The sequence below is a fragment of the Zophobas morio genome, unplaced genomic scaffold (genome assembly GCF_036711695.1).
Source record: "Zophobas morio isolate AGI-343-1 ecotype UQ-CSIRO unplaced genomic scaffold, CSIRO_AGI_Zmor_V1 ptg000012l, whole genome shotgun sequence".
In the NCBI taxonomy this organism is placed as follows: domain Eukaryota; kingdom Metazoa; phylum Arthropoda; class Insecta; order Coleoptera; family Tenebrionidae; genus Zophobas; species Zophobas morio.
Genome location: NW_026972117.1, coordinates 7,008,387 through 7,018,171, shown reverse-complemented (window position 1 = coordinate 7,018,171; position 9,785 = coordinate 7,008,387).

Below are 9,785 nucleotides of genomic sequence, written 5' to 3'. Positions count from 1 at the left end.
TGTGGAGTTTTATTCTAGAACAATGAAATTGAATTGTGTTCATGAAGATGTTCTTTAAATTACTCACCGACGAAACAGGTAAGTGCATTATTTTTAAACAGGCATGTATTGATGGTTGCCTAAATTGAGTATTCTAGATTCATCTAAAAACAAATTAAGTTCAATTTGACGTTAATTCAAACAAAACATAGTCGTTTACGTTTAGAAAGAATTTGTAAAGATATATTAATAATTAGTTATTGCATGTTTTTTATTAAAACATAAATATATTATATTACTATGCAACCAATGATGCGTATTGTTGGTTGCATAAGCATGATTATTTTAAATAAGAATGTCCTGTGGTGAAAAACCGCCTTCCTTGGCCACAAATTCAAATATTTTTTGTTTCATTTTTTTAGCACTTTTAACTGGAACCGATTTTGAAGTTTTCAAAATTCTTCAGTTTTACGCTTTTACGATTTTTATCAGTTATGCCATTTTTAGATCAAGTTTTCGATTTTTGAATTTTTTCCGTGTTGCGTTTTTTCAATTTTTCAATTTACCGATGTTTCGACTTTTCAGTTTTACAACTTCGCGATTTTTCAATTTTTTAGTTGTCCGACTTTTTGAAATTTCTAATTTTCAGTTTCTCGATCATTCGAGTTTTTCATTTTGTACTAGAATTCTGTAGTTTCGATTTTTCAAAATTTCATTTCAATAAGTTTGTTCTTTTTGTCGAAAAGTTGATAAATTAAAAATTGCGAACTTGAAAAACTAAAATTGACAAATTACTGAATTAAAAAATCGAAATATTGGAAGAAAAATCGAAAAATTGAACAACTAAAATTGAGTAATCCAAAAATCACATAATTGAAGAATTTTAAAATTGAAAAATCGAAAAATCTATTGAAGAAATCAAAAAGTGGAAAATTACAAAATTAAAACATCGAAAAAATTGAGGAAAAATCGATAGATTGAAAATCAAGAAATCGAAGAAGTGAACAATTCAATCAAGAAGTGAAAAACCGGACAATTGAGATATCCAAAAAAATGCAAAATTATAAAATTTAAACATTATAAAGGCACGAAATTAAAAAATCGAGAAAACGAAAAATTCTAAAAAAGTTGAATTGAAATAAAAAAATCGAAAAACTTTAAAATTGAATAACCGAAAAAGTGAAGATTTAAAAACTCAAAGCATGGAACAAATTAAAATCAGAAATTAAAAAAAGGAAACAAAAAAATCAAAAAAATTGTAAAAGGTTGAATTGAAAAAAAAAAATCGAAAAACTTTAAAACTGAACAACCGAAAAAGTGAAAATTTAAAAACTCAAAAGATGGAAGAAATTAAAATCAGAAATTAAAAAAAGGAAACAAAAAAATCAAAAATTAAGAATATGAAAGAAAATGATCAATTAAAAATTGAGAAATTACAAAACGAATAATTGAGAAATTCAAAATTTTTTTTTTAATAAAAAAGACAAGAAATTAAAAAATTGAGAAAACAAAAATTGTAAAATTAGAAGCATTGAAAAACTGAAAAGCCGAAAAATTTAAAAGTTCATAAATTCAAAACTCAAAAGATTGAAGAAATACGAATTATAAAATTAAAACTGAAAAACTGAAAAAAAAACAATATTGAAAAACTGAAAAATTAAAACATTAGAAAAGCGAAAAACTGAAAGAAAAATAAAAAATTGAAAAAATTGAAAATCAGGAAATCGAAAATATATACAATTCAACATCGAGAAACGAAGAGTAAAATAATTGAGAATCCCAAAAATTATAAAATTGAAAAGTTGAAGTCAAGAAATTGAAAAATTAAGAAAAAGAGAAATTGTAAAATTGAGACACCCAAACTGGAAGATTGTTGAACTCAAACATTCAAAATTAAAAAACTGAGAATTCGGAAATTTGAAAAATTGAAAAGTTGGAGAAAAATCGGAAAATTAAAAATGGAAAAATTACAAAAATAAAATGTTTGAAAAACCGAAAGAAAAATTAAAACATTGAGAAATTTAAAATCATGAAATCAAAAAAGTGAACAATTAAAAATCGAGAAATGAAAAGTCGCGTAATCATGAAATCCAAAACTCTCAAAATTGCAAAATTTAAAAATTAGAAAGTAAAAAAATTGAAATATTAAGAAAACGGAAAATTGCAGAATTGAAAAATTGACAAATTTGAAAACTGAAAAACTGTAAAACTGAAAATTCAAAAGCTTGAGAAAAATCGAAATTTAAAAATTGAAAAATTTGCAAAAATCAAAAATCGGAAACTTAAATGACAAACAAAAATTGAAAAATTGAAAATCAAGAAGTCAAAAAAGTGAAAAATGGAAAACCAGAAATGAAAAATCGAGCAATCTAAAAATGACAACATTATAAAATTAAAAAGGCATAAAATTGAAACGTCTAAAAATCGAAAAATCGAAACATTGCAAAATTGAATATTGAAAAATTCTAAAATTGAAAAAGTGAAAATTTAAAAACTCAAAAAATTTAAATAAAAATCAGAAAATTAAATATTAAAAAAATACAAACATAAATATCGAAAAACTAAAAAAAAAATCAAAAAATTGAAAAAATGAACAATTAAAAATCGAGAAATGACAACGAATAATAGAGAAATCCAAAAATTACAATTAAAACATTGTGAAATTGAAAAATTGAAAACTCAAAAAGATTGAAAAAATAAAAATCGAAAAATTAAAACTGAAAAATTTCAAAAACAAAAAATAGAAAAACTGAAACAAAAATAAAAAAATGTAAAATTAGAAAATCAAGAAATCGAAAAATTTGAAAAATTGAAAATTCGAAAGGCTGAAAAAATAAAAATAGGAAAATTAAAACTGAAAAACTGCAAAAACAAAAAATTAAAAAACTGAAAGAAAAATAAAAATATTTAAAATGTGAAAATCAAGCAATCGAAAAAATGAACAATTAAAAACCAGGAAATGAAAGACCGAATAATTGAGAAACCCAGAAATTACAAAATTGAAAAATTGAGCCAAGAAATTGAAAAATTAAGAAAAAGAAAAATTGTAAAATTGAAACGTTCACAATTCAAAAATTGAGAATTAGAAATCTGAAAAATCGAAAAATTTAAAAATTAAAAAATCGAAAAATTGAAAACTCGAAAGATGGAAGAATTTAAAATCAGAAAATTAAAAATTAAAAAAGGAAACATAAATATCGAAAACTGAAAAATCAAAAATTAAGAAATCTAAAAACTGAATAAAATTGGAAATCACAAAATTGAAAAAATTATCAATTAAAAGTTGAGAAATCACAAAACGATTAATAATTGGGAAATTCAAAAGTTACAAGATTTAAAATTAAAAAATTAAGATAAAGAGAAATTGTTAAAATAAGACACCCAAAACTGAAAAATTGTAGAACTCAAACATACAAAATTTAAAAAACTGAGAATTCGAAAATTTGAAGAAAAATCGGAAAATTAAAAATTGAAAACTTGCAAAAATAAAATATTAGAAAAACTGAACGATGGAAAAATCGAAAAACTGAAAGAAAAATTAAAAAATTGAGAAACTGAAAACTAAGAAATCAAAAAATGAACAATTAAAAATGGAGAAATGAAAAGTCGCTTAATTATGAAATCCAAAAATAAGAAAAGGGAAACAAAAGTGAAATTAAAACTTTCAAAAATCGAAAAATTGTAAAATCCAAACATTGCAAAATTAAAAAATCAAAAAGTGAACAATTAAAGAAAAAATGAAAAATCGAGCAACTGAGAAATCCAAAAATTACAAAATTATAAAATTTAAACATTAAAATGGCGCCAAATTGAAAGGTCGAGAAGACGAAAAATTGCAAATAAGTAAAATTGAAACATTCAATAATCGAAAAATTGAAAAATTGAATATCGAAAAATTTTTAAATTGAAAAAGTGATAAATTTAAAAACTCAAAAAAATGTAGAAATAAAAATCAGAAAATTAAATATTAAAAACTGAAGAAGCAAGAAACTGAAAAATCGAAAACCGAAAATAAGAAGATTGAAACATTCAAAAGTCAAGTAACTGAAAAATTGTAAAATTAAAACATTGTAAAATTGAAAAATCAAAGTTTTAAAACTTTGACAATTAAAAAGTTTTAATATTTGAGAATTGCGAAATTTTAAAATTGAAAAATCTAAAAATTAAAAACTCAAAAGATTGAAAAAATAAAAATCCGAAGATGAAAAAGCTCAATAACTGCAAAAACATAAAATTGAAAAACTGAAAGAAAAATAAAAAATCTGAAAATTTGAAAGTCAAGAAATCGAAGAAATGAATAATTAAAAACCGAGAAATGAAACACCGAATAAATGAGAAATCCAAAAAGAAGTGAAGAAATTGAGAAATTAAGAAAACGAAAAGTTGTAAAATTAGTAAAACATTGTAAAAATTTGGGAATCGAAAAGTTTTAAAATTGAAAAATGGAAAAATCGATTGAAAAAGTGATGAAAAAATCGAAAAACTGAAAATCACGATATTGAAGAAGTGAGTAATTTAATCAAGAAATCCTGCAATTGAGAAATCAAAAAAATTATAAATTGAAAGATTGAGAAAATGAAAAATGTACAAAAGTAAAATTAAAACATTCAAAACCGAAAAATCGAACCATTGCAAAATTGACTATCGAAAAATTTTAAAACTGAAAAATCAAAAAATTGAAAAATTGAAAAAATGAATATTTAAAAGCTCAAAAAATTGAAGAAAAAAATTTGATATTAACAAAATGCAAACATAAATATCGAAAAACCAAAAAAAATATATCGAATTGGAAAAATGAACAATTAAAAATCGAGAAATGACAAAACGAATAATTATAAGAAAAACTGAAAAGTCAAGAAAACGAAAAAAAAAATGTAAAATTAAAACATTGCGAAATCGAAAAATTGAAAAATCGAAAAATTTTAAAATTGAGAAATTGAAAACTCAAAAGACTGAAGAAATAAAAATCCGAAGATTATAAAGCTGAATAACTGTAAAAACAAAATTGAAAAACTGAAAGAAAAATAAAAAATCTGAAAATTTGAAAGTCAAGAAATCGAAAAAATCATAACTAAAAATCGAGAAATGAAAAACCGAATAATTGAGAAACCCAAAAGTTACAAAATTGAAAAATTGAGTCAAGAAATTGAAAAATTACGAAAAAGAGAAATTATAAAATTACGATACCAAAACAAAAAATTGTGCAAAATTAAAAAACTGAGAATTCGAAAACTGAAAAATCGAAAAATTAAAAAATTAAAAAACCGAAATATTGTAAACTTTTGGAAAAAATCGTAAAGATAAAAATTGAAAAATTGCAAAAATAAAAGTTGGAAAACTGAGAAATCAAAAAATAGAAAAACTGAAAAAAAAATGAGAAACTGCAAGATCAAGAAATCAAAAAGCGAACAATTAAAAATCGACAAATGAAAAATCGTTTAATTAAGAAATCCGACAGTTGCAAAATTGCAGAAGTTTGGAAAAAATATAAAATTAAAAACCGAAAAATTGCAAAACTTAAAAATCAAAAAATTTTTAAAATCGAAAAACTGAAAATCAAGAAGTCAAAAAAGTGAAAAATGAAAAATCGAGCAACTGAGAAATCCGAAAAATTACAAAATTGGACAATTTATAATTTATAAATTCAAGAACTCAAAAAAATAAGAAAAATGAAACAAAGGTAATAAACTAGTTCCATCTTTTCGGGATATTAGTTACGTGGCGACTCTGAAAGTGTACCGGTCTTGCCTAACATGAGTACCTTTTTCTGAAACGCCACTGCATTCCAGAGTACGACGTTCAGTACTGGAGCATTTGTGCCATATGTGTAATGTTTTGCTCTTAGAGTCTACACTGATTTGACTATTATTTTTATAAATTTTAAAAGATGATGCGTTTTGGATGGCTGGATTTCTGGTAAATAATGTAAATAGTATAAATTCAATAGAGTAACTTATTGTATAAATGAATCGTAAGAAGCGTTCTCATGTACGTCAATAATGTTAATGTAAAATAGTTTGTATTTAGGTGACTGTACCGGTTTTTATGTAACTGATTTTTTTAGTGTCGTTATGAGTCAATTGCGATTTTTATAACAGTATTGTAAAGTAAGCTTTTTGTTTGTTTATGGCGATTTTGTTGGTAGGAAGCACAGGAACGACGACAGCCGGATGTACGGAGACTATTTTGAGTGATACATGCAATAAAATGTATTCTACACTTTAAACAAATGTAAATTGTAAATCTGTCATAGGATGACCTTAAAATTTCTTAATAAATTTATTTCAAATATACAAAGTTTTATTCTACAAAAATGAAGTTAAAATTGTGTTCGTGAAGATGTTCTGTTAAATTACTCACCGGCGAAACAGGTAAGTACATTATTTTTAAACAGGAATGTATTGATGGTTGCCTAAATGAAACAAAATTTAAGATTAATTGAGTATTCTAGATTGGTCTAAAAACAACTTAAGTTCAATTTGACGTTAATTCAAACAAAACATAGTCGTTTACGTTTGGAAAGAATTTGTAAGGATACATTAATTAGTTATTGCATGTTTTTTATAAAACATATATTAGTATGCAACCAATCGCATAAGCACGATTATTTTAAATATTCATTTTTTAGCACTTTTAACTGGAACCGATTTTGAAGTTTTCAAAATTCTTCAGTTTTTCGGTTTTACGATTTTTATCAGTTATGCCACTTTTAGGTCAAGTTTTCAATTTTTGAATTTTTTCAGTGTTGCGTTTTTTCAATTTTTCAATTTACCGATCTTTCGACTTTTCAGTTTTACAACTTCGCAATTTTTCAATTGTCCGACTTTTTGAATTTTTTACTAGAAACTGAAAGTTTCTCGATCATTCGAGTTTTTCATTTTGTACTAGAATTCTGTAAAGTTTCGATTTTTCAAAATTTCAGTTTCGATAAGTTTGTTCTTCTTGTCGAAAAGTTGATAAATTAAAAATTGCGAACTTGAAAAACTAAAATTTACAAATTACTGAATTAAAAAATCGAAATATTGGAAGAAAAATCGAAAAATCGAGAAATCCAAAAAAGAACAACTAAAAATGGAGTAATCCAAAAATTACAAAATTGAAAAATTTTAAAATTGAAAAATCGAAAAAATTGAGGAAAAATCGATAGATTGAAAATCAAGAAATCGAAGAAGTGAATAATTCAATCAAGAAGTGAAAAACCGGACAATTGAGAAATCCAAAAAATGCAAAATTATAAAATTTAAACATTATAAAGGCACGAAATTAAAAGATCGAGAAAAAAGTTGAATTGAAATAAAAAATCGAAAAACTTTAAAATTGAAAAACCGAAAAACTGAAAATTTAAAAACTCAAAACATGGAAGAAATTAAAATCATAAATTAAAAAAAGGAAACAAAAAAATCAAAAATTAAGAATACATGATCGTTTTCCGGGTTGGAAAATTAAATTAAGAAATCTAAAAACTTAACAAAATTGAAAATCAAAAAATTAAAAAAATGATCAATTAAAAATTGAGGAGTTACATCACGAGTAATTGAGAAATTCAAAATTTTTTTTTTAATTAAAAAGACACGAAATTAAAAAAATAAGAAAACAAAAAATTGTAAAATTAGAAGCATTGAAAATATGAAAAGCCGAAATAATTTAAAAGTTCAAAAATTCAAAACTCAAAATATTGAAGAAATACGAATTATAAAATTAAAACTGAAAAACTGCAAAAAAAAAGATTGAAAAACTGAAAAAATAAAAAATTAGACAAGCGAAAAACTGAAAGAAAAATAAAATATTGAAAAAATTGAAAATCAGGAAATCGAAAAAATATACAATTAAACATCGAGAAAAGAAGAGTAAAATAATTGAGAATCTCAAAAATTATAAAATTGAAAAGTTGAAGTCAAGAAATTCAAAAATTAAGAAAAAGAGAAATTGTAAAAATGAGACACCCAAAACTGAAAAATTGTAGAACTCAAATATTCAAAATTAAAATAAAAAACTGAGAATTCGAAAATTTGAAAAATTGAAAATTTTTGAAGTTAAAAAACCAATAAATTGAAAACTCGAAAAGTTGGAGAAAAATCGGAAAATTAAAAATGGAAAAATTACAAAAATAAAATGTTTGAAAAACCGAAAAAAAAATTAAAACATGGAGAAATTTAAAATCAAGAAATCAAAAAAGTGAACAATTAAAAATCGAGAAATGAAAAGTCGCGCAATCATGAAATTCAAAAATCTCAAAATTGCAAAAATTAAAAATTAGAAAGAAAAAAATTTGAAAAATTAAGAAAACGGAAAATTGCACAGTTGAAAAATTGACAAATTTGAAAACTGAAAAACTGTAAAACTGAAAATTCAAAAGCTTGGGTATCGAAATTTAAAAATTGAAAAATTTGCAAAAATCAAAAATCGGAAACCTAAATGAAAAATAAAAAATTGAAAAATTGAAAATCAAGAAGTCAAAAAAGTGAAAAATGGAAAACCAGAAATGAAAAATCGAGCAATCTAAAAATGACAACATTATAAAATTAAAAAGGCATAAAATTGAAACGTCTAAAAATCGAAAAATCGAAACATTGCAAAATTGAATATTGAAAAATTCTAAAATTGAAAGTGAAAATTTAAAAACTCAAAAAATTTAAGTAAAAATCAGAAAATTAAATATTAAAAAAATACAAACATAAATATCGAAAAACTAAAAAAAATAATCAAAAAATTGAAAAAATGAACATTTAAAAATCGAGAAATGACAAAACGAATAATAGAGAAATCCAAAAATTACAATTAAAACATTGTAAAATTGAAAAATTGAAAACTCAAAAAGATTGAAAAAATAAAAATCGAAAAATTAAAACTGAAAAATTTCAAAAACAAAAAATAGAAAAACTGAAACAAAAATAAAAAAATGTAAAATTAGAAAATCAAGAAATCGAAAAATTTGAAAAATTGAAAATTCGAAAGGCTGAAAAAATAAAAATAGGAAAATTAAAACTGAAAAACTGCAAAAACAAAAAATTAAAAAACTGAAAGAAAAATAAAAATATTTAAAATGTGAAAATCAAGCAATCGAAAAAATGAACAATTAAAAACCAGGAAATGAAAGACCGAATAATTGAGAAACCCAGAAATTACAAAATTGAAAAATTGAGCCAAGAAATTGAAAAATTAAGAAAAAGAAAAATTGTAAAATTGAAACGTTCACAATTCAAAAATTGAGAATTAGAAATTTGAAAAATCGAAAAATTTAAAAATTAAAAAATGGAAAAATTGAAAACTCGAAAGATGGAAGAAATTAAAATCAGAAAATTAAAAATTAAAAAAGGAAACATAAATATCGAACACTGAAAAATCAAAAATTAAGAAATCTAAAAACTGAATAAAATTGGAAATCACAAAATTGAAAAAATTATCAATTAAAAGTTGAGAAATCACAAAACGATTAATAATTGGGAAATTCAAAAGTTACAAGATTTAAAATTAAAAAATTAAGAAAAAGAGAAATTGTTAAAATAAGACACCCAAAACTGAAAAATTGTAGAACTCAAACATTCAAAATTTAAAAAACTGAGAATTCGAAAATTTGAAAATTCGAAAAATTTAAAAGTTAAAAAACCGACAAATTGAAAACTCAAAAATTTGAAGAAAAATCGGAAAATCAAAAATTGAAAAATTGCAAAAATAAAATATTAGAAAAACTGAACTGAAAAAATCGAAAAACTGAAAGAAAAATTAAAAAATTGAGAAACTGAAAACTAAGAAATCAGAAAATGAACAATTAAAAATGGAGAAATGAAAATTCGCGTAATTATGAA